We start from the raw sequence: 27,940 nt of genomic DNA, 5'->3' as shown, positions 1-27,940 counted from the left end.
CAGTACAAGGCTGACAGATAGTGTCTGAACAACACAGGTGCTTGCTCCTCCATTTGTCTGAGGGAAGCCACTTGTTTTAAGGTAGCCTATCAGTCTGCCCATTCTCTTCACCATGTTTGTTCAGCACATTGCATTTCCTAGGACAGAAGACAAATTAAATGAACTGTATCATTATGATACAGTCAAAATTAAACGAACTGTATCAGTGATAACCAAGACATCTGCGACTGCTGGCTGCACCTTATGTATGTGATTTTTATTTTTTATTTTTATTTAAGACCAGACGATATTTGAGAACCTCAAGAAGTTCAACAAGGCCAACCGCAAGGTCCTGCATCTAGGCCGGGGCAATCCCAAGCATCAGTTCAAAGTGGGGGATGAGTGGATGGAGAGCAGTTATGAGAAGGATTTGGGGGTGTGGGTTGATGAGAAGCTCAACATGAGCTGGCAACGTGCACTTGCAGCCCAAAAGGCCAACTGGATCCTGGGCAGCATCATAAAAGTCATGGACAGCAGGGCGAGGGAGGGGATTGTCCCTCTCTGCTTTGCTCTCATGAGACGCAACCACGAGTCCTGCGTTCAGCTCCGGGGCTCCCAACATAAAGAGGGCATGGACCTGTTAGAGTCAGTCCAGAGGAGGGCTAGAGGGATGGTCAGGGGGCTGGAGCAGCTCTTCTATGAAGAAGGTTGAGGGAGTTGGGGTTGCTCAGCCTAGAGAAGAGAAGGGTCTGGGGGGATCTTATAGCAGCCTTCTAGTACCTAAAGGGGGCCTCCAAGAAAGCAGGAGAGAGGCTCTTTGTCAGGGAGTGTAGCACTTGAACAAGGAGTAATGACTTTAAACTAAAAGAGGGAAGATTTAGATTAGATATTAGGAAGAAATTCTTCACTGAGAGGGTGGTGAGGCATTGGCACAGGCTGCCCAGAGAAGCTGTGGATGCCCCCATCCCTGGAGGTGTTCAAGGCCAGGCTGGATAGTGGATGAAGCCTCCAGCAACCTGGTGTACTGGGAGGTGACCCTGTCTGTGGCAGGGGGGGTTGGAACTAGATGATCTTTAAGGTCCCTTCCAACCCAAACCATTCTATGGTCTCAGTTCTAGAGGGGCAAAACTACTTGGGGTGAGACTTTCACAAGGCACCCATGAATATTTTAGCCCTACACTGAGGAGTCTAGGTCTTCATGAGTGTCTGACACCTGTGGCTTCTTTGAAGGTGGTGAAAAAGATTCTGCTGCTGTCATTTTTGGCATGAACTTCGAAAACTTCCCCTTGCAGGACCAATCACCATGCCAGCTACTTTTATAAGACAGCTAAAATACTGTCATTCAGATCAGTGCAGCGGCTGCATGAGGAGTTGCTGAGGAACTGATGAGCACGGAATGTGCCACACGGAGTTTTCCTATTGATTCTTCTGTGCAAGACTGCTACAAGGCAAGGAGAGAGTGGTTGGGCAGTGCTGGATTCTTCTCATTAAAGAGAGATGAAAAGCAAAGCCTCATTATAACATGTCCCATTGTCACAGTGCCATGAGAACAAGAGGGCTGAGCGCTTTGTTTCTTTGGAGAAACCCATGAAGCAGTACAATGACAGAAGTACATGCAACTGCCTAAAAGGATGCAGGTACTCCAGAAAGGTGACTGATTCCCTTCTGTTGTTGTCACCCTGCATTTACTTCACACTGGGGTAAATGACAACACGAGGCAGAGACATACCACCTGCAACCACAGACCATATTGTACACTCTTTGTACAAGATTCCTCACAAAGGAATTTTCCTTTCTTTTGCCAACACGAGATTGCAAGCCAAATCTTCATTCCCATTCTAAAAAGCCTGACATCTGACCCTACTGAAAAGTTACCATTTTTTTTCCATGCTTTTCCAGCAAGTTATGCTGAACTGCATAACAGAGGGGAGATTGTCAGAAGTTGTCATAGAAATGGGGAAGAAAAGCAAAAATGATTGCAAAGAAAAAGGACAGATACCATCAGAGGTTGTAAAGTACTGTCCCATATCCTGCAGAGCAGGATGAAGTGACCCTAAACCTCAGAAGATTCAGGCAGCTTAAAGAAATGCAGAGCAAACATGGAAAATTGAAGAATGGAACTCGAGAAATGAATTTGCCTCTTCAGCAAACAGGTTAACATTACATGTATTCACAGAACTAGCTGCATGAAGTTAGGCTTCCCACTTCACAATGGGGTTCTCTCAAGGAAAAATTTTCTGTAATTTACTGGATGGAACCATATCTACTTCCCTTGATTTAAATGGGCTTCAATTGATTTAAATTTAATGGGCTTAAATTGATTTAAAAGGGCTTCAAAAGTATTCTCTCCATTCAGATGAGCAGAAAAACGTGGGTCAGCAGTCTACATATGGAGGTTGGAGAAACATCTCTCTAATCAGCCAGGCCCAACAAGTTGTTGACCATAAGTTTTCTGAAGTGATCCCCAAGCAATTGCTACAGGCTAAACGTCTAACACAGGAAATCATTGTCTAGCTGTTTTGCAGGTGACTTCGCAGATGATACAAGTGATGGCAGTACAGATTCATGAAGTGACTTGACACAGGGATCGTCGTCTTAGGCCAGGTCACTGAATCTGCACAAGAAAATTCTCGATTCCTTTTCATGAAGTGCGGGGACCATTGCAGCCCACCAGCTTCTAGGCTCATGTCCTAGAAATTCTAACAAATTGTCAGCCTCCTACAGATATGAAGGAAAAGATGACATTTTCTAGGAGTAAACACCTTAGCACTTTCTACTTCTGCTGTCCCTAAGAGCAAATCAGCATATATAGCAGCATCAGGTGCCTGGCTTTCAGGTAAGCCATACACAGGACAGTAAATGTTCAGCAGCCACTTGTATATACTGCTTACCTGCATTTCTAGGTTTCCTGCCATTCTCCAGTTTTTAAATTCTGTGCACTACCACATTTCAGGAAAAGCATTAAAGCTATTCCTAATATAACTTGAAAAATAAAGCAAAGTAAAATGATGCTAAGATATATTTGAGAGCAAAAGTGCTTATGATATTTCCCACAAGCAGATTTTACTAAGTACTGAATGCATTATTCTGGCTATGTGATTTCATAAATGCTCCACATATTGTTTTCAGTTTGCTTGTTCTTCTCCTAAAGGACTGTGCTGCCATTGCCTGTAGTTCAATGCAATTTCAGCGATTCTAGTGCAGAGCTGAACTCTAAAGCTGTTTTTTGCTGATAGCAGAAGATCTGTAGATCTCCTTGTGCCCACCTGCAACTTCTGATGCATGCCACATGCTCCTGGACAAGTACTATGTAAAGTGCTTTTTTTTCTATCAAATAATGTTTTGGGGGAAAATGGTGATCTAGTAATATTACAGTATTTTAGAAAAAAGAACCTGTCAGTTTAGCTCCACTTCTTTTCTTCATGCCAGTGAGAATGGGGAGGGAACAAGATATAAGATGGTAATAATCTAGATATCTCAGGTTGGTATTTACCTTTTTTTTTTTTTTCTTTAAACAAAGCACTCCTGTCACTCAGTTCCAAGTGACTGTTCCTTTTCAGAAGTTTCTTCTTTCCATCTTACTTAAAAAGTCTTAAAAGCTCAGTGTAAAAAAAATACATAAAGCTAGGGAATGTTTGCTCTGAAAAGTTTGAGTTAAGTAAAGCTTTGATTTTTGTGTTTATTTTTCAAACTGAAACAGAGATTTTCTTACTTTTTAATCCTGAGTAGCATGGAGCAGGTGCACAGGTATTGATTGCTCAATTTCTTTCACAAAAGCTTAAGGGATATCAGATAAAACTAAAACAATCATACTGCAAGACCGACCCTTAAAAGGCCAAAAGCCATCAGCAGAGAATAACAAACAACACTATGAATTTTCAGGGAAACCTAATGAGAGCGAGAGGGAAAGATCTTGCCCTCAGGAGAGCACATGGGTGTTCAGCAAGAAGAGGATGAGCCAGTTTAAAAAATGTTTCGTTGCCTGCATTTGGCACTGGGACTTTGGTAACATTTGAAAAGTCATTTTTTGACAGATTTCCTCAAATCATTGTCAAATTAGTTCATTTCCATTGTGGGAAGACAAGAGCACACAACTATTTCCACATGTTGCATTCATAGTATTTTTCCCAAAGGAAAAATGTGGAAGAGTGTAAGGTTTTTGTAATTTGGTTTTCCATTTTGGTCACAACTTCTGATGTTGTCAGAAGTGTAAAGCAGAACTTCCCAAGCTTCAACAATTTCTTTTTTTATTACCACTCTTCCTGGAGACATACTGTGTGAGAGGGCAAGGGAACTCCCTACTGAAGATCAGTTCAGAAATACCCTCAGGTGTCTACAACATACAAAAACCAAGACAGTGTGACTGGTGGTCAGGTCATTAGCATTACACTAGGAGATGGCTCCCCCCTACTTGTTCCACTTAAGCATGTGTCCAAGAAAAATAGAGTACTGAAAAGCAACAATGCTCAGGAAACAAAGCACTGAGAAATTTCAGTTAACATTGGTGACATAAGTATTACTTCGGGAGATGAAATAAATTCAGTTTTAGAGGAAAAAAAAAAAAAAGGAATATTATCATCTGCACAAGTTTTTTATTTTTTTTCCTCTCCTGTTCAGAGCAGGCTGCAGGGCAAATTCTTTATCCCCAAAGGCCTGACGATTCACAAAAACTAACATCCTTCCTTTGCACCTCAGCTCCAGACAGAGATCAAGAAACAACTAAATCCAGACAGCAGCACTTGCCTATACGCTATTGATTCTCAGACCTACATCTGCTTTAAGTGCAGTTCAGTTTAATCTAGGCAGACAGAAAGGAAACCCAAGGGAAAAAACTCTCAACCTCTTGCTCGTGGAGAGTTGCTTTCTACCCAGCTTTGGGTAGGCAGCCCCCAACCTACCTCATGGGACCGAGGAGTGTAGGCATGCTGCCTCGCAGGAGGCCTCGTGCTCTCAGATCTCTGGAGAGCTTTGGAAAAATCGCCTACAGAAACATTAAGCCTGTGCTTTTGAAACCACCTCCTAAGAGATCTGAATGCTCACTTCCTATTAATTTTCATTCATTTCAAAGACTCCAGAAAGCCAGCAAACCGAGTTTCCTGAGGTATCCCCTGAGCACGAAGAACTTTACGCAAACAACTGCCTCTGAAAGCCATTTGTCAGCTGCCATCTATGTGCAGCCACGACCAGCTTGGTCTTAGAGAGACCCCAGGCACTACAGAAACAACAGAAGAATCATAATACTGAGTATTTCTGACTATCTGGTCAACTATCTTTCAGAGGTGACTAATGGGACATGAGCCTTTTGATGCTTTCCCTCCAGCTGTAGGCACTGAAGTTTTGCGAAACTGATGCCTTGGAAATGGTTATCCCCTAGCCCGTGCTGCAGCATCCATCTGGATAGATGGACAGACAACCCCACCTTCACTCTGACAAACAGCAACACCCCACAGCATCACGTATGGCAGCAAAGCCTGAGGGGGCCCTGAAAATACCCCATGACAAGCCCCAAAGCCTCGCTGCAATGCCACTGTAACCTGCGACCGTGCCTCTATATCCATCTGTGGGGCAGGAGTTATTAAGGGAGGCTGCAGTTATGTTCCACCACGAGGAAAAGTCCTATCCAGGGTCAAAGGCAAAACTGTCTGTGATACCTCAATAACGGGTTCGACTTTATTCCCAGGATGGACAAGAGCCATTTTGCATGGTGCTGAATCATGCGGAGTCAGTGAGCGTGCTGCAGACAGCCTTGTAGTAACAATCACAGAAAATACAAAACTTAATAAAAACATGGTCAAGAATTTTGGTATCTGTTAGCCCAATAGGAGTTGAATTGAAGAAGGTACTTTTCGGTGCTTTTAAAAAGATCTGTATATATGAAAAAAATACACAAATAAGTTTAGTAATTAAAACAGCTAAGAAGCAAGGCTCATTGACCTAAACACTTGCCAAACTGTGAAATAAGTTTCTCTTTGCCCTTTGCCTTCTATTTCACACACTTTATAGCTATAATTTGTAGCAGAGATACAGTAGATGAAGTTGTACTAGTTGATACTTAAAACATAGTATTATCACTAGATAAAATACATTTGAAAGGAGTCAATTAAGATTTTTAGAAACCATGCCCCAAAATTAAAGCTATCTAAACATGTTCTGTTACAGATCCCTCCAATTTGAGGAATTTTGTTGCCTAGGCAACTTGGTCACAGTATGTCTCAGTTCAGAGCACGCTTGCTGTTTTAAATAGAAACACCATCCATTTAATGCACAGCTGATTTTTAGTAAAAGATATGTATGTGTAATACATACCGACAGACCATGCATTTGTTTTGCATTAAAGAGCCAATACACTCACGTAGTATTTTTGGAGGCAAACATGAAGTGTAAATCTTGATGAGCAAGCAAAACCATAGCAATGTCTAAACAAGAGCAAAGCCTGACAAGCTGGGTGGGACTGGCAGCTGCATAAAGAGCCCCACATGTATGAAAAGGTCATGCTCTTCTTATCACAGAGAGGAAAGAGATCATCAAGCAGTGTTAAAGGGACTGCATACAGCTGTTTCACACTGCTTCATTATATCCAATTAGAGACTGACCAAGCAGGGGATTCAAATGACTTTAAATTGCCACTTGGAAAGCTACCAGCCAAAGACAGAACCATGCAGGTGTATGAGAAGATCTCCCCATAAAAACTGTCTTCCAGGCTCAGACCCAATGTTTTCTTTAGGAGTCAGGAGTGCTAGCAAATGGTGTGGTGTTACATTTTGTTGTATCTCTTAGCAAAGTCAACTCTAGAAAGCCTACTGGCACTGGCCAAGCAGCAAGAAAGTAGGTGTTCATACCTTCTGTGTCGGCAGACACTGATTTCTATGCAGGTATTAAAATTCCTTGGGTGAAGTTGCCAGAATACATACAGCAGCTACACTGCTTTCCTACAGGATTGCAATAAAGTAGGTAACACCCAGCTTGGGCTAAACATTTCAAATCCTGGCCTGTTTTGAACAAGAGCTTCTTCCTCTTGATCCAAAATGGCCCTGTAAGAAAGAGAAACAAAGCTCAGCAGAAGATGTATACGATGCTTCGTATTACTTAGTCATCTGGATGATACATTTCATGTTGCATTACTGGACCAAAAAAATAATTAGTCATTTTTGGTTGAAGTCTTGTCACTGCTATCATCATCAAGTTCATCCTCTGGAGAAGTTGCAACAGAGGGACTACAGGACCTCTATGAAGAGAGTGGGACACAACAATTAGTAGGTAGGAATTTAATCAATGGACACCACCTACATTGAAAAACCAGTCAATGGGACAACTGAGGTGACAAGGGACCTGCTTTTGTGTAGGTTTCTACATATCCAAGTAGGCAACTGTTCTTTGCAAATGTATCATTTAGCCAAGTGATGCCAAGCTAAATACCTCCAAAAAGGTATGTACCTGTTCAGCCATTCAAATCACTACCAAATCCCACACTGTCCACGTGCAAGTGGAGGCCATCCACATGATAACAGGAAGAAATGGATAGTACTGAGGCAGGAGAAAGTCCTTAGTCTAATTCCAGCTGGTGTGGTTTTTAAATGGGAAATTCTGACTGCTTACAGCTGAAGTTAGTTGTGTGAAGCCCTGCGTATCCCTAAAGATGTCAAGAGACTCCAAGCTGTTGTAGGCAGAACGAGGCAGAAAGCACAGAGACCGTACCCTTATGTAAACATCAGTTAAATACAGCATAAGTCCTCACAAGAGTGATAACATCCCAGAAATACTCATTATTTCCCAGTTATGTTGCTATATTGTTATACATTTTTTTGCCTGATACCTGGATAACATATAGTCATTACACAAGTTTAAGTGACTGGGCTTAGCTGCAAGCGTCATTCCAGCAATTAAGCTATTTCTCCAAATCTATAAATTCTACTTCAGAGTTGTTTGGGTGACAGGGCACCATTGATTCTCCCTTCCACAGAAAGCTTGCAAAGCAAATCAATAGGAATGTACATTTGGAGGTCCCTCTCTCTTTTCACACACAGACAAAATTAATCACTTGCCATAAATACTATCACGCCAAGATTGAAGTTTGCTTTGGAACAAGATTTTGCTAAGACACTGAATTAATTGAACAGATTTATTATCACTTGAAATGGGTAATAAATGATAGCGACTTCAGCTTTTACCCCCCACAAACCCCACTCTCTAAGCATCTTTATTTTCCTTCTTGTAATCTTCCATTTGGTTAAAAGCCTTATTTGCTAATGACACTCATACATATATAACAATCTTCCCCTCACGCACTGCAGGTAAGGAGCACAGGCACAAGGGATATTGAGAAATTTAGTAGAGGTAAGTGACTAATTTGATTATGACATACACGTTGGTTAAAGAACTTACGATCCTCAGAGCAGAGATAAGCAAACTGTTCATTTCAAATAATGGAGCTCTAACTCATTCCTCCTTTGATCTGAACAGAAAACTTCCAAAGATTATTTATCAGTTGATTGAATCTTGTAGGGAGATGGAGGTTTTGACCTCTGCTTATTTATTCCATTTTGCTATTTAACTTCAGTTTGCTAGAAAAAACAAGGACAAGGCTGTGACAGTTCAGAGAGATGCAATTTGTCTATTGAACTTAGCTTGGCATCTGTTAGACACACAAAGAAACAAAAGAAACTGCATAAATATTCATCAGCAAAGAAGTCAACCACGATACTGGATTTGAAGTATTATGCATTATTTTTGTAATGATAATAGTGATTCATCAGCCCTAATGATATCTCAGTACGTTGCCTGACTGATCTTTTACTTGTGTGAGTATAATTTATTTTTCCATTTTATGTCCCGCCTATCATTTGTTCCCCAAATATGGAAGTAGATTTACATAATAGAATTCTGCTTGGTTGTGCTGGACAGGTTGGGCTTTTTTGTTTCAGGTAATGACAGCAGTATCAGCTTGTTCTTCCCTTTGCATCTCATTTGAATAAAGCCTATAATGTGACAAGCGAAAGATGGCAGTGCCTTACAACCAGCTAATTGGGAGAAGAATTATGGTGTAGGCATTAAGTAGCACGGACTCATCTTTGAAACCTATCATCACCTCCTTAGAAAAAATACTCTTTCAGCCTAGTTTCAAAAGCCAGCTTTATTTGTCAACTCTGTTTATTCTTATAAATGTATCTTATAATGACTTGTTTTTCTGGACTGTAAATCTGCCAGAACACAGAAAAACTATCCTGTCTTAAAAAAGGAACAATTCAACTTCATACCTCATTGCTACAGCTATCCCAGCTGGGATTTTTAACACATTGTAAAATAGTTACATTTTTGAAAGGACTAAAAGGGGCCTGTGCCCCAGTGCCTTCTGGTGGAAAACAGGCACCTAAATTACTCAGCATCTTTTCCTGAGACCCTTAGAAAGCTGAAGGGAGAAGGACACCTAATTCTTTTAGGCAGAAGGAGAAATCAACCCGTGCTCATAAACCTACAGATATTCTGCAATATGTAACAGAAGTGCCTACAGATAATTCAGGTTCAGTTTAAAATGGGAACTGAGGGCTCACTTGATTTACGGGAAGAAGGTAAGAGGGAGGAAAACACAGATTCCTTGTTGTAGTTTCTCTCTGGTCAAAGCACTGCAAAAAGACTGGGACAGACTATTCAAAACAAAGGTGCCCTTCCTCTTCCTCACAAAAGGAAGGGGAGATATTATTTGAAATTGCTAAAAATGCAAGAAAATAAAAGCTCTTTAACTCAAGAGGGAATGGACAAGTGAAGATGACAACTGGAGCACCAAAATACCTGCAAAGAGCTGAGTTACAGCTGCTGCTTCTCCATGAAGGTCTCAGGAAACCTGCGGGCCTTCCTCTGGCAACCCTGGTCCTGGAAGCAGATGAAGGATCTGCCGGACTCTTGGCCAGCGTTTTATGGCTCCTTGTATGACTGAATTGTGCTCTCTGTGAGGGCAGTCAAGGAAAGGGAAATAGATGCAGAGAGGCTGCAGGATTCAAACCCTAGTATTTCCAGTTTGTGTTGAGTGATTTTGGTAACACTTCCTCTCAAAACATGTCCTTTACAGCCTCACGCTTTCATCCTCAAGGTACATCAGCAACACTGCTGGAGGGGTCACAGGGGTCCCCAGCAAATAGTGTCCTCAGGGCTCCTCTCATCTGCCCTTTGACAAACTTCGTCTGGTGCCAGCTACATTGCTTTGAACTGGATTGAGCATCTTGCATAATTAATACCCATTCCCTTCCCTCTGCTCATTTCAGAAAACATTTTTGCTTATTGCTTGCTTGGTTAGGAACCATGAAACCAAACAAAGTAGGTCTGGAAGGGACCCCAAGGGATCATCTCATCCATTACCCTTTCCCTAAGGTCTACAGAGTTAATAACGGAACGACAAGCTTGCAAACTCCAGCTGCCAGGTTTTGAAGGTTTGGCTACTCCTAAAGAAGTATGTTGCTCTTGTCAACAAGGGAGAGTGCGCGTGTGCTTGCTGATCTGTGCAGAGATTAATTTTAAAGTGTACATTCTGCTCAGACGGCCCTCTGCTAACATTATATGCATCAGTAAGTTTCATATTATGCAACCACCAGCATTTATGTTCAAAGAAAGCACTTTTTACTCATGACAAAAGGTGGCTGCTATGCTCTCATTAAAACACAAAAGCAATGAAAGATTGGTCCTTGTGCAGCATCATCTTCTGCCTATTCTGTTAAGAAATATTTATTATATTCAGGAATGCATCGTTAATTTTCTGTACCTTTTTCATGTAGCAGAGCTGATTTCTAACACGTCTTTATTGGATTAGACTGCTCAGTGAGTTTTAGCTATTACCAAATACTCTCTACAGGTCATTCCTCTAAAGAGACAACCGTACATGAAAAAAAAAAACTCTGTTGCCTTTTCTCTCCTCCTTATTTCATTGCTATTAATATTCTGGTCATTCCCATCCCTGCAAAGCTGAATTTAGGGACATTATGTAATGAGGAGCTCTAATATCTAAGGATATCCTAATATCTTAGGATATCTAAGACTAAACTGGATCTGTTCTTTCCCAAGAAGGCAACACGTTTTTAAGTCTAATCCCGGGATCCCTGGGAAAGTCAGAGCAATCACAAAACTGTTTTAATCCAGAATGCAGATACCAAAATCCTACAGCATGTCAGCACCCAAAGCAACTGGACAAAGATTACAGGCAAACTGCAACATGACAGAGCTATCTTTAGGTAGCTGAATTTGTACACACAGCGTCATGCACCAGCTGGGTCGGATTAGCAATGCAGCCTCAGGCGTTAGCCAGTATGGCCTAAAACATCATGGAAGCAGATGTGAGCTTCATGGACCCCAAGGGCTGGTTGCCCACACCTTGTAGCTAGCTGTGCCCATCAACTTATGAAAAAAATACTTGACACTGAGCTAGGCAAAGGCACATCCATCACTTCATCTAACTGGAGAGCACTGTCAGGGACCGAAGAGGCGTACGGCACAACAGCGTTTCTGTACCTGCAGTACCACCTGCAACATCCTTCGGGACTTTTTCCAACCATACTCAACTCACAAAGCTGAGATTTCTTGTAAGTAAAAGCAGGGGTGGATCTCATGATTCAGAGTGAATTCCTTGCAAGGGTTCTGCAAAATCTGAACCTGGGAAATGCCCAGGGCTCACCGGACTGGGGCATCTGAAACTCTCCAGCTGCATTTTCTGCTCTTGCCTGTTCATTTGTGGCAGCAGCGATGCACAGCGATAGAGAGGTGGCTGTACCCCCCTGTACAGAACATTGACACACTTGTGTAAATGCATAGACACCTCCCACCACATACACACCCCGCAACAAATGGGCTACAAACCACCCTCCGTGTTGGGAACATGGTGTGGGAGAAGGTTACGTGGATGGTGTCTGCATTCATGCAGCTAGGAAGCAAGGCACAGAGAATGTTTTCAGGATGAAAACATTGATTCTCATTAAGAGCCTTTCATTTCCCCATTATTTCCAGCATATAGCATTGAATGTATCATTGATTACATCTTCCATTATTTTAAAAATGTGCATAAATCACGTATGATTCCCCCAAAGGTTTGAATTTTGGCCAAAACAGTGGCTTTTTTTTCCTTTTTTAAAATTATTTTTTCCTTATTATTACAAATAACGTTTTGCTGCCTCATAACATTATGGAAACTTTTTACTATCGATGAAAGTTTGTTTTGAAAGCATCTACCCAAACAAAAACCTCTTGTTCTGAAAGTACCTATAACACACTACAGTATTCCAGTTTTAAGCCACAAGTTTCATACCCTGGTTTCTAGAAGAATTAAGAATCACTAGTAAAATTCTTCCAGGACTTTTCTACAAAATAGAAGGGGGAAAAAGTACGGATAAGTATGCATGGTACAAGAAGAAAACTACTGGTACTGTACGTATACCAATATATAATATATACACTACCAGTTATACATATATAAATGTATCTTATATATACAATTATATATAATTGCATATATAAGGCAGCTTTCATTGCAATTGAAGGACATTCCTACTTAATACTGAATGCCAACCTCCCACCTTTTCCTTTTTCCCATCCAACTGCAATGCAAAATTACCCATTATGGCTAAGTATCCTCAAGCCTTGCCTAATGCGTAGACAATGCTAAGATCTGGATGTAATAATAGAGCTGTAGTACACCAAGGTGTGATCATCAGCAGCAGATAGTCTTTACAGAACCTCTCCTCAAACAAGAGATCATGATTTCCAGCCCGTAACATCTTTCACATAGGTACAGCGTGAAGAGAAGAGTATAGAGTTGTGACACAAAGGATACACTGAAATAGCCTGAGTAGCAAAATCCTTGTCATTTCCATGGAAATGCTGGCAATTGATCAGAAAAATCCTGTATTTTACTGAACTCTATCTGCTCATTTGTATGAGCTGATAAGTATGATTTTAGCAGGTTAGTCATTCTGCTTGGGAAGAGCTGTTGAGAGCATATCATTGCCAGAGCTGACTCCTGCACAGATATATATTTTGAACCACATGCTACCTTTTACAAAGGTGGATTTTATGAGTTCGAAGGCTATTTTGTTTCAAATCCTCATTTAAAATATCGTTTAACTTTTAAATAATAAAAGAAATAAGTTCCTCAAACTAAACAGAAAAGTTACAGTAAGACCACTGAGTTATATTTGCAGTAAGTTCCATTCATGGATGCTTAAGGTTAGTTCTAAAGCTTATAAGCTAGTCCTAGGCTGCACATCCAGCCAGCGATGGAGAAGAATTGAAGAGAAACAACTTTTACCAGCATTAACCAGCAGCACGCTACCAGCCTAGAAAACAAAGAGGAAGTAATGGAAAGGCTCACAGGCTACAGAACAGAGATCTGCATTTTGATGGAATGGTTAATACACATTCCCTGCACAGATTTTATATCTAAAAAGTAGACTGGGAGCTACTCTGAACCTGCAAAGAAAACTTATACTGCTCAATCTGGAAGTACAGATTTATTTTGACCCCTGTAGTAGAAGTTCTTGTAATAGTTCCTTGCTGACTGCAAAGCAGGGAAACAGCATTTTCTTTAGGCTTTGCTGTGCCTGGGGTAGCCGCATTGTGTACACAGACTTCATTTTGCCTAAACGAACAGGGTGTCTACAGCATTGTCTCCTTTCCTTTCTTCCCCCACTCCTGTCATTTCGAGGTGATGTGAATTCAGTCACACTCCTGATTACTGTGGATTGCATGCTGCAAATGCAGAGGTGTGAGACGACGTAAAATAAAGCTGTGAGCAATACAGCAATAAATGAAAGACAGGGCATCGCAGGGAGGAACTTTCTTCGGAATTAAAATTAGAAGAAGAGAAGCTTGTTTCTTTTGCAGACTTCCATGGCAAGAACACTTAAATTGTTATGAAAAATGTTGTGATTTAGAAGCACAAAACCTGATGGAAAAGGAGGCTGAAGACAAGTGATGTGGACAGTGAAGAACCACTGAGTAACAGTCCCCCTCATCTTCTGACTAGCCCATGAAGTTGTGAACAAGAATCTGTGCAGCCCTGCAGTAATGTATTATTTTGTTACTATTTTATTTTAGGGAAACCGATGCCGTGTTAGTAGCATGCCTTTTAGGACTAGAACAGCCTTGCTCCAGTTAGATCAGAACGGCAGTTTTTTTTTTTTTTCAGAGGTACCAAAATTTAACTTTCCAAGAAAAGTCAATAGGAACATGGATCTAGTTCTTATGAAGTGCCTTGGGAAATTTTCCTTAGTAAAACTGCAATCTAGTCCAATCCTCAGCAGCAACAAATTCTATGCTCTGTGAGGTTTCTGATTTCTGTACAGTTTCTAAGGACCCCAGCCAAAGGAGCAACAGCAGCAGGAATCCTCCCACTGGTTTGAATGACATCGTCCTCCATCCCTGGGATCGTGTCCCAAAGGACAATCTAGAGTAATAGAGAATTTGGCCACTATTATCAAATACAGAATCCTCCAGTTAGGTTATAAATCCATCAGGATTTAATTGTGACCTCTACAACTTATGTTCAGCACTCAGCACTTGGAAAAAAGATAGTAATCTAGCCACTGCATAAAGAACAAATAGGGATTTACAAGCTTTGATGGGGATAAGGAATTACCTGCTGGAATTATGATCAGCTGGAATGTGTTGAAACTTCTACAGGGATTTGATCCTCCAAAATGTTTAAACTGCTGTATTTAAATCACTTAGATGCTCTGAAGCAAGTATCACCCAATCATCCATAAATACCAGTTCTAGCACTACTGAGTCAGCGCAAAGAGGCAGCCACAGAGTGTTCTCAGCTTAAACGTAATGTGTTGATTCAAAGCAGAGGGTCACTCGCTGCACAACAATTAACCAGGGAGGTTATCAGCAGCAATTTGTTCTGATACCCTATCACACAGAATTGCATGCATTTCTTCTGAGCTTTCCTTTTACCTTCCTCTACAACTATTTTCCATTAAACAAGTAGTTAAATGTATACTGCTCTGACAATAGGAAATCCTTCTGCTTTACTGTAAAGGGTTTCTTGTTGTTGTTGCCTGTTTATTTTTATTTTATTCATTTGGAGACCTATGTCATTTTGGAAGACAGCTGCAGATGAATGGATACATAAACAAGAACCTCCAGAAAAAAGGCTCCTTTATTTGTGAAGAGAGCATTTCTGTGGCCCAGTTTCTCTACAAACGCAGTTCCTTCACTGTCACCGCAAGTTCAAAGATCTTATTCAAGTCCTTGTGCTGAAAAAAGATCTTGCCAAGTGCTAAAGAAACCATTTCTATCAACACATATCTTTTGCTTAGTACATTTATACTGTGAATAAAAACACACTTCTGTCTAGATCCTCTCCCTTAGGTGGGTCTCTATATTCACAATATACTTCCATAGGAACATCACAGGGCACTGCTGGGAACCCTAGGCTGCTGCCACAGCTGATGCTGAGTTTGGAGGCCTACTCCCAGAACCCACAGACTTTTTAACAGGAGAAATCAAGAACTTTCTAAGAGAAAGTGTCAAGGATGGAAAAATAACAGAGCAACGGGTTTGGGGCAGGAGCTGTCCACAACACAGGTGCTGGCCGTTTTGGAAATGTCACAGGCTTTCTGATTACAGTGGGTCATAGAATCATAGAACCATTAAGGTTGGAAAAGTCCTTCAAAATCATCTGGTCCAACCATCCCCCTACCACCACTGTCACCCACTAAACCATGTCCCCAGGCACCACGTCCAACCTTTCCTTGAACACCCCCAGGGACTGTGACTCTACCACCTCCCTGGGCAACCTGTCCCAGAGCTTTCAATCGGCCCTAAGGGATGCTCCACGGAACAGTACTGAAGCATCCACTATCTGCTATTGTATAGGCTTAACATCTGCCAGAAAATCCAAAAGTTATTTTGTACAGTGTGGAACAGACCCTCCAAACCAATCCCATACACTTTATTTTCCTGAAGAATTCAGTTTAAAATAATACTGCCAGCGCTAGACAAGAAAATGAGGCAGACCAGTAGTTGTAGTTGGACTGAGGAAGAACTTATCACATGGGCTGAAAGACAAAACAAGGGAAAGGACTCACCAAGTGGAAACAAGGAGAAGAGAGAAGTGTTTTTAGATAAATAGCTCAACCTTGCTATTCACTCTTCACTAGTTATTCTGCATGACCATCTGGAAATTCCTCTGTGGTAATTCCTTTTTAGCAGTTCTATAATCACATCTTAATTTGTAATTTCTTAGAAGGATTAAAAGAAATGTGTCACCTCTGCCAGCCCCATCTGTGCCTGTGCACATGCAGAGCATGTGCGGGCAAGGCACACGGACACTGTGGACAGTCACAATCAGCCTGCTACGGCCAGCACCAGCTGAAAGAAACTCTCTTTGAGAGTCTCCTTGCTGCACCTAAAATTTCCTATCAGATGGCTTCTGTATAAATAGTGTTTTATCTTCAAGAAAACAGATGTCAACATCAAAGACTCCCAAGGCTTGGATAGACCCAGGAGCTCATCCAGTACTTGGGCAGGATGAGGCCTTCCTGTTATCCTGACCGGTGTCTGTCCTCAAGAACAGGTTTGGGATCTCTTGGTGGAGATCTCCTGTTGGGCGGTCTTCTACAAGAGCTATCCTTACCAAAAGGAAATTTTCCTAATGATTGTTTTTTTCTTTTTTTTTTTTTTCCTCCACTCAGCTACTGGAGTCCCATTACTTTTTCTTATATCCTCCATGAACATGCAAAGCAGATTTATTGCCTTCCTCACTGCAGCAGCCTTTTATTTATTTGGAGAGATATCCTCCATCATCTTCTCTCCTTTAGACTAAGTAATCCAATTTGATCTCTCCTCCAAACTAAATAAACCCTTTCCTCACAGTAACGAAACCAAAACATTTCGATTTTAAGCTTCCAGAAGAGCTATTTTAAACTGAAAGACCAGATGTTTCAGCTAACACAATGTTGAAATTCAGCGCCTCCAGTTTCAGGTATTTTAATGCATCAAAACAGCAAAAAGGATGTGCCCACAAAACAATCTGGCATTGACAGCTTTATAGCATTTTTCACAGAGATGTTTTCGTTGAAAGTTTGAGGGACTGTTTTGTTACAAATACACTCACCGGGGTTGCTTGTGTATCTTCACCAAGCATGGTGGATCTCACCAGGGAGAGGGAATAGGAGAGATGTGGTTTATTTTGAACTGCACGCAAAGCTCACGGCATTACCAGGACCAGCTGTAAAGGATGCGGCGATATCTTGCACAACCCAGTTCGGTGATGACAGCTCTGCTGAATTGCTCAAGATACCCTCTGAAACATGGTGTAGAAATATATCGGCCTAGATACACAGCACTTATTCTGGGAGGGCCTTCATGGCCAATAAAGAGAGACAGGCATCGCTAAAAGGTAATGGAACTGTAGGTAGGCAGTTGGAAGATCTCGTGTTCATTCCCCTATGCCAACTAGACTTCTAATTCTAAGTATCTGGGATATAGGAGGGATAAATCTAGGGGTGCTCACATCTTCTGGGATGTATTTTTGTCTCAAGTGGTACTCTGAAAAGGACTGCTGTGGTGGATTTCCCTCTTTAATACAAAATGCAGAAAAATATTTTCCATTATGCATCCCAGAGTGCTGAGGGAATTGGCTGATGTTGTCGCCACGCCACTCCCCATTATATGGGAAAAATCATGGCAGTCAGGCGAAGCTCCTGGTGACTGGAAAAAAAGAAAAAAATCACTACCATTTTAAAAAAGGGTAGAATGGAAGACCTGAGGAACTAAAGACCAATGGAGCCTCACCTCTGTGCCTAGGAAGGTGATGGAACAAATCCTCCCGGAGGCAATGTTAAGGCACATGCAGGACAAGGAGGTGATCCAGGACAGCTAAATTTATGTACATCAGCTTTCTGTTAGAAATGTCATATGTATATCTTCTGTCCCAGTGTTTCCCTAATGTATCTGGTACTAACTTTGCTGCTTTCATAGTTCATTCCTAACCACTCTAATTAAACTTACTGATTGCTTTAGAGGAAAGATGTGGAGGGAGTGGAGAATGCCTTTTACCTTACTTCTATCTCCAGACACTGTGAACAGCTGCTCCTCCGAAATAAACTCACCCTTTTAATTACTTGCATAAAATTTAGGTCAGGTGTGACCTAGAGATGATGCTAGTTAACGATGCAACAATGGATGCTTTTGGAATCTGTATTTATAGCATTTTAGTATTGAGTGTCGTGTGCTGGGAAGCTGTGCAGGAGGATCTGGTTAGCTTGCAGCTCAGCGTAAATACTGGGCTACTACAGACTTGCCAGAAGGCGCAAAACCTACCCAAGAATCTGGAAGCTCTCAGAGGATGAGCAAATCTTTGTCACAGGTAGACAGAAGGACCAAATGTGTGTACAAAATCTATTTTGTGGCCTCTTCTCCCCTTCGTTCTACCATCTCAGGAAGCTCTGCAGAGCAGTTTTCCACTTGCATGACCGTAAGCATCACCTCCTTGCATCTTCCTCCCAGCAGAGGTTCCATCCCACTTGGGGATATATCCAGAGCCTCACTGACACCTGTACCGTGGCTGCTCCGCAGCTTGGCACCCCCACCCAGCTGCCAGCACCTTCTCAAAACAGAGTTCAGAGCAGCCAGGCTGTCCCGGCAGAGGAGAGCTGGGTAGTATGCAGGGGACAGTCACAGCCCCAATACACTTGGTGACAAGACATATTAGTACCCTGATAGGTAAATCGTTATAAGTCAGGAAAAATAACAGCTAAAGGTGGGAAGTAGGGAGAATAAAACCATTTTGCTTGGAAAAGTGAAGTCCAAAGCAGAAATAATGTATTTCAATGATCATATATCCCAGTTTAAAGCTAATGTATCCTCCTTGCAAAAGTTGCAGCTTAACACTGAGCCATATTATTTGATATTCTTTGACATAACAGAATACATATATTTATGTATGGCTGTAAAACTGTATTATTTTTAAAAGTTATTTCATTGAAGTGATTGACCTTTTTATGTTTCATGGCTACATTTCTTATACAGTAATAGAAAAAATGACTGTAAACCATTCTACTTTAAAGTACCTGTTCATTTAAATATTATAACCTGGATGATTAAATAAAGACCACTATGCAATATTTGAGGTTGCCAAGAAAAAAAAGAAATGGTCCATTAAAAAAAAAAAAGAACCTGAACCTTCTGCTTAGAATTCCCCTGCTATTTGTTTGCGCTTAAATTTGATTTTCTTGTTTTTAATTTTATACTCCTGGGTTTTAAAATGTTCAGCAATTATCTGATTTGTAGCTACAACTGCAACATGTTTACTTGTAAAATGTCTTTCAAATTAAGATCATTATTTGTCCTTTTAGATTTCTCCTTAACTTTGCAACTGAACGCTCACAGCTCAACAAGAAGCAGCAGTATTTTTTACAATCCAAACGGCTTTAATGCCAAAGCATTTTGCTGGTTTAATGGCTGGTTTTGCAGGATAGAAAAATCCTAATAATTCTCAGCAAGCAGAAAATCAACAGCTATCATTTTTAAAATGGGATTTCTATAGCTCTGTCAAGTGCCCCACATTGTACAAAGGCAAGGCAATTCAATCCAGCATTTGATTTTGCCTCCAGAGATGAAAGCTTGAGACACCTTTTCCTGGGAATCAAAATGCCAAATAAAACACAGCCTAAAGGGGGTTGAGGGCCTTTAACACAAGACTTCTGTGCTAGGAGTGCCTGAATCACTTGGGCCCGAATATTCAGTAACACACTCAACACTTAGGAACTACTGCCAAATAGATACCTGCCATCAATGTCTTGGTTATAGCCATGCTCAAGATCTAGCACTGAAAACCATCTTGGAAGCCCTAAGCAAACTGAGCAGCTCACCTACGCTCTAATCCAGTGGATAAAGTCTTCTCTCAAAACACAAGTGCCTTGCAACACACCCAACTGGCTCACACAGCGGGTGTCCTGGCAGTTTGGGTCTTCTCCTGCGCTATGGCAGAGCTGGGTGCTTAGCACTCAGGCTCCTCGATGTTTGCACTGCAGTTGGGTGCAGCGCACGTACCTGATGGCACCGGCCACGTCTCAGCTGCTGTAGGTGCAAAAGCAGCCCTGCCATCACGTAGGGGCGTGCTGGGAGCCCCGGGCTGTCAGCTAGCTCAGGTGTACCTGCACATGCTGCCGTCACACCTCTGGATGGCAGTGTACACATTGGCGCGGGGAGAGGGATACGGCACAGCACCACGCACATCTGAGCCGCAGCTGTAGGCACAAAAGTGCGAGCTCTCGAGAGCAGGCTGGCTGCGAGCACATCTGTATGCGCAGAGGACGTTCTGCAAGCCACGGTAAAAAGCAGCGGTTAGGGAAAATAATTTAAACACAAAATCCCAGAATCTTAATTTTTCACTCAAGCTTCTTCCTGAGTGCTCGGGGTGCGATTGACATTCATCACACACAGCAGCTGCCGTGGCTACTCTGAAAGCAGTGCGATGGGGATGCAGCCGTGCACACTGCGAGAGTTTCAATGTATTCGAGAGCCCTCACGCCAGAGCCGAAAGGGATTGCACAGGCGGTTTTCAATACCTGAATATCTGCACCTTTGAATGCCCCTCGTGACTGGCTAATTCCCAGGGGAAGCTGCGTGTTTCAGCCCAGTAATGCTTTTGGCTTAGAAAAAGAGAATGCAGAAGCCTCCTTCTCTTTTTCCCAAGCAAAACTCCTTTGGAAAGGGGACTTATTATTCAACAACAGCGGAAATGCTCAGCCAAACCTCAGCCTACAACAGCATCCCCCAGCAACCTGTGCTGCTGCCATGTCAGCACAAACCTGTGAGCTCAGCTTCCCTGACCTGCTGAAACGAGGCATCAGCTGCTGCACATCACAGCTGAGCTGCACCTGCCCCCACCACATGGAAAACACTCCTCTCCTGATCCCCTTGGAGGTTTTTTTGGGGGGTATTTTCCTTTTCCCGACAGAAATATCAGGTATTTGTACAGCCCTAGCACTTTTTCCTAAGCCAACTGCATCTGCAACTCTTGGAAGTTTTTACAGGTCAAAGACAAGGCAGTGAAATCCCTGGAGATCAACAGGGGGGATTCCTGTACAGCATTTAAATGCAATGACTGTTCAGAAGGAACATGAGAGAGCCTGAGGAGCAGCGTACAGGACACCACACTCCATGTGCTGCACTTTCTACACCTTACAGGAAGGCTGGGGAGGCCAGCAAAGCTCCCATACACAAACCAGAGATGTGGGGGAGAGGAACAAGGAGGGACAGGCAAAGGCAAGAAGGTATCAAGCACTGCAGTAGATGGCAAGAAAGCTGAGGTGGTGGGAGGATACCTTTAATTTATCATGTTGGGAAAAACAGGCTTGTGAACGTTTGGCACAAAAGGAAGGGGTAATTATATAAATATAATTATATAATAAAGGTATTCAGGGCAAATGCTGTATATTTATTTAAGCCAGAGAATCTACAAGCGTACCCCACGCTAAATAGCCCCAGAGGACTCCTCTAACTGCGGGACGCCTCAGTGGTCAGCTGCTTCCACCTGGCTCCCATACATTCCTCATGACTATTCTGGAAACAAAATCAGCAAAGGCTCGGTGCAGTCAGACATACTTCGAAAAAAAATAACTCCGCTTTTAAACGGTGTTGCTAGTGCAGCTTGATGAAATGCTAGCTATCCCCCCCCTCGCCCCACACACGCACACCACCTCCTGCCATCCATCCATTGGCTTGACAAAGCAGGTAGTCACACACACTCCACATGAATGCACCCGTGGCCAGGTTGCCTTGGAAACCTCCGCTGCTACCTAATATTGTTATAATTGTCAAGAAAATATAGGTTTTCTCCAATGACTCGCAGCATGCTTCCATTTTACATAAATGCAAGCTTTCCATCTGCATTTTTTTTCTAAAGGCTTGCTTTGCTTTCCCCACAGAAATTTGAGAGAAATTTCCTTCCTCGAAAAACTAAACTGTTGTTTAAACGTTAAAAATGCAATTGCATTAGTTGAGGGGGCTGTGCAGCAATTCCAGCTTCCCTGTATCTGTCAGGAGGGATTTCAACATTCAGGAAAAGGAGCTCTGCTGTCCTCTGAGCTCATTTTATTCTGTGCATGGCTCCAAGGCTAAAATTCAGCTCCAACAGAAAGGTCAGCCCAAGCGGCCCTACCTCACATCCTTGCTTAGGCTGCACGCTTGCTGGAACACCTTACACCTCTCAGTGGAGGGTCCAACATAACTAGCAGAAACCCTGAGTTTTATTATAGGACAACTACCAGCACATACCAAGTCTGTGACTGGATGTACTCACCCAACACGTAGTCTCGAGGGTGGCTCCGCAGAAGATCCTTATGTGCTTGCCCAAAGGAGGTCAGTAGATGCTATATAAAAGCTCTGGTGTGTCCCCAAACTCTTGGTACTGTGGTGCTGACAGATCCTAAATCCTGTGCTCCTTCAGCAGGCAGTATCCTGCAGCTACTTTTCCAGCCCAAGGACCAGCTTGTGGCAAATGGGAAGATCAAGTTCTTGCTGCCTGATGGAACAGTTTTGCCTAGAGAAGAGGCAGGCGAAAATAAGACACGCTAGTACACTACAAGCTGATAGACTCAATAAGAAATATTTGGACAAAGCACTTGAAAAAGGCACAGCCTAAAGCAGTAACCCCCAAACGAGCAACCTGAAACACTTGGTGGCGATTGAACAGAATGCCTTAAGCCAAGCTGAAATGAAACTTTGCTTGCGGAAGAAAAAAAGAAAAAGAAAAAAATAAACCATTTCCAGTTAGCTCCAGCTGAATGTTGTTCTTCTCCCAAATAACTGCAATACCTGATTTCACCCAGCTGTGATCCTGCAAATTTGAAGTTCCCTGGCCCCCACCAGGCAGCGTGGGGATTCCTGAGCAAGTCCTGGGGCTGGCTCAGCTGCAGCTGGGCCAGCTGATGGAGCACCCTCTCTTAGGATGGCTGCCCCAGCTGGGCAGCGAGCCCAGGTAGCAACTACTGCTGCAGAGCTGGAAAGCTCCTCGCCCTATCATCCTGCTGTTGGAAAAGGAGGGAACCCACCTTTAGCTGAAATCAAGCTGTGCAAGAGAGGGGCGTTTTAGTAAATCAAAAGCAATGTAAGCCTCTGACATACAACTTCAGATTGTCAAGTTAAAACTGCAGTAAATCAACTGTAGCAAGTCCAGAAACTATGACTTCCCCACGTACTTAGAGTTTCCGTCATGAGCCTGTGTAATACAGCTGTTCAGTAGTTCTGTTTACAGCCTCAAGCAAACCTCTTGAAACTGAACTGGCATTTTTACATGCAAAAGCACTGACGTGTATCTTAGGAAACAAAAAAGTTCTCAACAATTTGTTTCAATATCTTAAAAATTGTACCTGAACCTTTCTTGGGGAGACATGCTTTCAGCAAAAATGTCTGCTTTAGCCAAATGCAATGAAGCTTCTCAAGGCAATGCTAACTGCCATTTTTCCACATTCACCAGAGTTTAGGAGACACCATGGTTGCCTCAACTTGATCCAAACGGGCTGCAGACCCCTGTCTCCAAAAAGAACCAAAAGCCTACTTTTTCAATGCTCAGCCTGCGTATGTGGAGCTCTATTTTTCAAAAGACCTCAGGGCTTTTCAGCAGAGGTGGCGATACAGATGCTAGGCTTTGAAAAGAGCTAACAGCTCTGGGCGAAATATTCAGGTTCCAGCATTTCCGCTCTTCAGAACACAAAGATATTTATTTTGGCTTCCAGATTAGCGTTGGCAAATTTGGCAAGTCTCCCTCTAAAAACCTTAGTAGTGATCGAGCAGAGCTGCTGCAGAAGAAAATCATCTAAACTAGTGGATCTGCATTTGAGATCACAAGATATTTAGTGAAAAAAAAAATATATATATATATATAAAATGAACACAGTAAAGGTTAGTAACTCAGTAGGTGCCACCTAGTACTCATCCTTTCGGGATACCTTGTTATTTATTAAGGAGCCTACTGAAGACTTCAAACCCCAACACAAAATATCAATGCACAGACAATTGTTGCAAATGCAGCTACTCTCCAATACAGCGAACCCTGAATTTTTATTTTTTAATTTCTTGTGTAGTGGAAAATCAGAAAGCTTTATAGCCTTTATAGCAATCTCCGAGACTATCTGTGTTCTGTTACTAATTTGAAGTACTGATGACCTGGCTTCATACAACCTAAAAGAACTTATGAGAGTCAGGGCATTGCAGTTTCTCCTGCTGAAAATGTAAATGCTCGATTTATCAGTGAGGTTCTTTTATACTGCTTTGAGTTGCTGTATTGTTTAGGGGCACGACAGGATTTTTTTTTCCTTCAGGCCTTGCTCTCTGCTCATGTTCTTTACCTTTCTGATCAGAACAAAACGCTGGGCTGATGATACACAGCAGCAGGAAAATGTTCCAATGGACCAGCTGTTTTCTTAAAGGATATTTTTTTGCGAAATATGTCAGTTTAGATAGAAAAGAAACTGTCTGACATGAAATAATATACTGAATGCTTTATCACTGCTTTTTCTTGGTCTGAATTTCTCATTTCACTCCCACTTGTACATTCATCAGTTTGAGTCCTGCATCTCATAATATATATACAACGTATCTTTATTTATTGTTCCCCTTCAACCCCCTGGATTCCAATGAGGCAGTTTCACTAACCTCCATCTAAAAGCTACGTTTAGGAAGCAAAAGTAGCCAAACATCAACATCTGTAGTGAAAGGGCATATAGGAATTAGGGCTTTTGTCCTGACCAGTTTTAAATAGCTAGAGAAATGTCCTATTACACCCACAAATAGCAAGGTGAAGTTTATAACTGTACAAATACAAAGCACACATTAACTTTCCTCTGTGTAATACTCTCCCTCTCTCCTTTTTTTTGTAGTAAATGCTAGCAAGGTGCTAACCCAGGCTGGCTATGTGCTGCAGTGATTTGCGAAGAAAAGCAGCAGCCAGCTGCAGGAGGTTCTGCAGGGTGGGGTGCAGAAGAAGGCTTCATACTCAGCAGATGGCATGCACAGGTGCTGTGCCAGCCTACTGGGGCACTACCTGGTGTGCCCAAGGGATCACTTGCTTCGTTTGTTATCAAGCTGAGAATGAGAGACATTTTGTTTTATGATCCTTTCTCTCCTCTCTTTATGTGATTTTGCTTTTAGCCACCAGACAACAGCAGTGCTCTTCTCTAGAGTGCCAAAGATTCAGCAATAACAGGAGTCCAGGAGGAAAAAAAAAAAAAAAAAAAAAAAAAAAAAGAGGAATCTGTTATTTTTCTGTAACAACTGGTCAGCTCAAACCTGCAACCTGCCAGCCTCCTGTGATTGCTAATAGCTCTGTTTACTTGGAGCCAGACCACATTGGCGTATTTGGACCACAGACTGGGCTGGCATCATGTAAGTGTGTAAAGAAGCAGTATTTATCATTGTCATGATTTTGTTGCTTTCCCTCACACTTGTAAGAATTGATAACAAGTGACTCGGAGACAGCACAGCTGGCCTGCGAGATGTCTCTGCATGAGCAAAGGAATGGCTCTGTTCAGAGAACAGGAGCCAGTTATTCCTCTCAATCTATAAACAAGTGCCATGATAATGGAAAAACAGCACTTGCCCTTGCACCTTTTCCCTTTGTGTGGGCTCAGGGCTTTGCCTTTCCATACGCTCCCTGGGGCAGATCTGGGGGAAGTGATCACGACAGTATGATTTGAATGGCAGAGAAGTCCTGTGTCCCATCCCGTCCCCCCAAATCTGTACATCTCGACTGTCCTGAGCGAGGGCAGAGAAGAAGGCTGGACATTTATCCTACCAACACAGCAGCCAACATGTAAGGCTCTACTATCTGCAGTCAAGTGGTTGCAGAAAAGTCTCACTTTGAAAATGAGGAATAAACCAAGTGATACTTACTAATAAGGACACTTGATACAAAAAATCCTTACAGGTTTCTTGACTGAGTCTGATGTGAATTTTACTTATGCCGTAATTGACATCCATCACCCTCAGGTTGAATATGTGGACAAATAAATAAACAACCCTCTTCTCCTTCCTTTTGTGGTTCAACCAACGTAGCATTTTTCCCTCCCATTTTATTCAGGTGTAACATAGGACACCAACAAAACCACCCTCTACTCAAATCCAGCTCAGCAAGAGTAAATCTTTTCTCCTGGGAAGCTTTGCAGCAAAGCAATAGAGAATTTCACTGCAAGTCTAAGGTAAATTGACTCAAGCTGCCTCGGAGACACTTACCTAAATCACCCTTCTTGTAGTGCAGGCACAACCATCCTTCATTTTCACAAGCACTAAAAATAAAACAGAACCATTGAATTCATTTCTTCCCAAATAAAGAGATGTTGGAAAGCAAACTCAAGTTAACCACTTGAAAAATACTTTTGTAGTGTTGTAATTCAAAATAACAAGGAAAATAAAAAGGAAAAGAAAAGGAAAAAAAAAAAAAGAAAGAAAGAAAAGAAAGATTTAATATTAAATTTCATTGGCCAATAATCTGATAATCAGTCGATTGAAGTTCTTTGTGAATAGTACCCTCCTACATAATGGCAGCCCACATACATTACCTTGACACTCTGCAGTAAGTGGGTCTTTGCCCTCTCATTACAAAATAAAACATATAGTATTTTAATGTAAAGGATAATTTCAGGTTTGATAACATCAGGCAGTTAGTAGCTACATTCAAATACTACAACAGTATCATTCAGGTTTCCTCTCTTGAAAAAAAAGAAATCTTTTTGTCACGCAAGGCAATATAAGTTGTTTCAATGCTTTTGTGAGAAAAATGATACAGACATTAAGTCAGAGGCATGAAAGATTACTTGTGTTCAACTTTAAAACCAGGCACATCCAAAATATTCTCTTTCAATTTGCATCTCTTTTGATCCACTAGACTTTGGCTGAGACAAGAGAGGAAATTAAGTCAAAGACAGATTCCCTTCCAATTACAATCTAGTAGGGACAGGAGGATTAATCTTCTGCCCTGCTCTGTCCAGGCTGTGCGCCCTGTGACTGCTGGGTGCCGTGCTGTGAGGTGATGAATTGCACCCACAGACTCACGGGGAGAGGGTGGCCCTCAAGGTGACAGTGCTGATCGTGCCTGCTGCGTGCATGTCCCCAGGGGTGAATTCCTCTGGGGCATCACCCTGCTTTTGCTCAAAAGCCCCCACCCCTGGCAAGCAGACATGGAGAAGATATGCCCAGATATTTGGGGTTTCGCTTTGCACTTTGCTGAAGGGGTCATCAAGGAGGGGGGAAAAGGAGCTTCTGCAAACATATCCGTTTTGAGTGGGAACTTCTGGTGCATCTGCCATTGCCAGCAGGCTGTGGGGTGAGGAGCTCTGAGCCTTCCCTTCATCCTCCCCCAGCATCCAGGCTCAGTGCATCACTTACTATCAGCATTATTAGCTGATTTTGGATGGTAGGACTCGAAGTTAGGGGTGGTTTATCAACGGAGACCTCTCCACAGAGTGTGACACACTACATCCCACCCTCCTCTTTGCAAAAAAAAAAACAACAAAAAAAACTATTGTCTTCTGCTGAAGCCAAGAAGGGGTTAAGCTGCCTGTGCAGCTGATACATGGTAGGATTTAAAACTGTCAGCAGTAAAGCCCACATCATTCATATGTGTATGTACATTAGGGTTTAAATATGGATGCCAAAAATGAAAATGCAGCTTACTGAAGAAAGGAAGAACATATTTCCTAATATAGATCAATTTTCCCATTTCTGGAAGAAAACGGGTGAATTAGCAGCACCTGCAAAGGCAGAAAAACAAGAAAAGTAAAAGAATCATGGATAATTAATACTCTGAAGGCAAAGACATCTTTTATGGAAAAACATAATGGGCCAGAAATTCAGCTGCTGTATATTAGCTGATTTACATCAGCTGAGGAATGTAGTTCAGTATGATTTAACAGTTTTCTTATGTTACCTGGGAGATACGGGATTCAAAATATATAGAGAGCTTAACATGCATTGTCTG

General features: G+C 42.1%; 2 long non-coding RNA genes across 2 annotated transcripts; one reads left to right on the top strand and one right to left on the bottom strand.

Annotated features, from left to right (window-relative positions):
* Window positions 1-24,573, bottom strand: LOC118157209. The gene is made up of 3 exons (XR_004746578.1): window positions 23,337-24,573; window positions 22,268-22,507; window positions 1-137 (listed from the first exon to the last, which is right to left on the bottom strand). It is a non-coding gene; the product is annotated as an uncharacterized LOC118157209 (long non-coding RNA).
* On the top strand, window positions 23,717-26,000 carry LOC118157210. The gene is made up of 2 exons (XR_004746579.1): window positions 23,717-23,868; window positions 24,846-26,000. It is a non-coding gene; the product is annotated as an uncharacterized LOC118157210 (long non-coding RNA).
* The last annotated feature ends 1,940 nt before the right edge of the window (window positions 26,001-27,940 follow it).

The sequence above is a fragment of the Oxyura jamaicensis genome, assembly GCF_011077185.1.
Source record: "Oxyura jamaicensis isolate SHBP4307 breed ruddy duck chromosome 4 unlocalized genomic scaffold, BPBGC_Ojam_1.0 oxy4_random_OJ72816, whole genome shotgun sequence".
Classification (NCBI taxonomy): domain Eukaryota; kingdom Metazoa; phylum Chordata; class Aves; order Anseriformes; family Anatidae; genus Oxyura; species Oxyura jamaicensis.
The sequence above is the reverse complement of the archived record's forward strand: the minus strand, read 5'-3'. Positions and strand labels throughout refer to the sequence as shown.